The sequence below is a fragment of the Eucyclogobius newberryi genome, unplaced genomic scaffold (genome assembly GCF_026437365.1).
Source record: "Eucyclogobius newberryi isolate DKJ021-1_F unplaced genomic scaffold, fEucNew1.0.hap1 SCAF_13, whole genome shotgun sequence".
Lineage (NCBI taxonomy): Eukaryota > Metazoa > Chordata > Actinopteri > Gobiiformes > Gobiidae > Eucyclogobius > Eucyclogobius newberryi.
The window spans coordinates 38,339,418-38,340,993 of NW_027315757.1; the positions used below are offsets into that span (position 1 = coordinate 38,339,418).

The following is a 1,576-nucleotide window of genomic DNA, read 5'->3' on the forward strand; positions in this document are numbered from 1 at the left end:
ACGCCATGAAACAGCCAAGAAAATAAAGTGATGTGTTGCAATGCCCCCTCCTCCACTGGAAAAAATCTATTACACAATCAAGTCTCACGATGTGCGCGTCCTCTGGCGATGGCGATGCAGCCGCAGCTCGCGCTTCTTCTCTTGTTTCACTCCAAAGGCCGCGTGCCGCAGCCGCGATGGAGGCGCGCGGGGTTGTTTGCTTGTTTTTTCCTCCCTTTGGAGAGATATTCGTTTTAATTCCCGTTTGCTGCGCGCGTCCCGTGTGTTTGTGTGTGTGTGCGCGCGAAGGGGCGGCGGAAGAAGGGGGTGGACTCACCCTCACGCGCGCTCACGCGCGCTCACACGCGCTCACACGCGCTCACACGCGCTGCTGCTGCTGTCTCCTCTCCGCGCGGTTCTGCTCCTCTCGCGTGCCAAAAGCCTTTGTGCGGGACAATTATGTCCGAGCTAATATCACGGGATCCAATTGTTGCAGCAGCATCAAAGTAAACGTACTTTTACTCCGTTATTTGTAGATTATTTGACGTAATCATGGGCTAGCGCATTTAAAACTCAAAAAGTCTCTTTGCGTATATATTGTAGTGTCGGCTGCATACATCTTAAATACAAAGCTTAAACCTAAATTTAAATGGATTCAAATGGACCACCGTTTTGGTGGTGCTGAAAGGACAGTTCCTCATTGAAAGCCGCTTTGTGGAGTTTGTCGCCATCTGCTGTGCAAATAAAGTCATTACAAACAGACTTGTAAAAGAATAAGATAAGATAAAATAATCCTTAAAGGTAAAGGTTTCATTAAAGTGCTCCAGATGGACTGGAGCAAGAAACACAAAGGCTTTTAATGTAGATAAGTTGAAGCTAGTTTTTTATGGGTTGACTTACAGAGGGAAGAACTTTTACTCGTGTATACTGTACAAGAGATTACTGAAATAGGAGTAATGGTGTCTGAAAACTACAGTACAATTTTATGAAAGAAAATGTAACTGAGCACTTGACCTGGGTTGGGCCTGGGTTGGACGTGGGTTGAATGCGGGTTGGACGTGGGTTGTGCCTGGGTTGGACGTGGGTTGGACGTGGGTTGAATGTGGGTTGGGCCTGGGTTGGACGTGGGTTGGGTCTGGGTTGGGTCTGGGTTGGACGTGGGTTGGACGTGGGTTGGGCCTGGGTTGGGCCTGGGTTGGGCCTGGGTTGGGCCTGCGTTGGACGTGTGTTGGGCCTGGGTTGGGTCTGGGTTGGGCGTGGGTTGGGCCTGGGTTGGGTCTGGGTTGGGCCTGGGTTGGGTCTGGGTTGGGTCTAGGTTGGGTCTTGTTTAGTGGAGTCAGAGTAAGTTTTTCCTGGTCCGCTGGGGTCTTTATCCTTCAGAAAAGGTGAGACACATGTGAACTGTCAGTAACAGTGAAGCTTCGTGTCAGAAGTTTCTTCTTTGTGGACGTGGGTTAGGGTTAGATAAGAGGGTTAGGGTTAGATAAGAGGGTAAGGGTTAGATAAGAGGGTTAGGGTTAGATAAGAGGGTTAGGGTTAGATAAGAGGGTTAGGGTTAGGGTTGGATAAGAGGGTTAGGGTTAGATAAGAGGGTTAG

At 49.4% G+C, this 1,576-nt stretch overlaps 1 long non-coding RNA gene across 1 annotated transcript; it reads right to left on the reverse strand.

The window, feature by feature from the left end:
* Positions 1 to 203: 203 nt before the first annotated feature.
* Positions 204 to 404, reverse strand: LOC140357759 (uncharacterized). Its single transcript, XR_011926671.1, has 2 exons — positions 363 to 404; positions 204 to 327 (listed from the first exon to the last, which is right to left on the reverse strand). It is a non-coding gene; the product is annotated as an uncharacterized lncRNA (long non-coding RNA).
* Between the last annotated feature and the right edge of the window lie 1,172 nt (positions 405 to 1,576).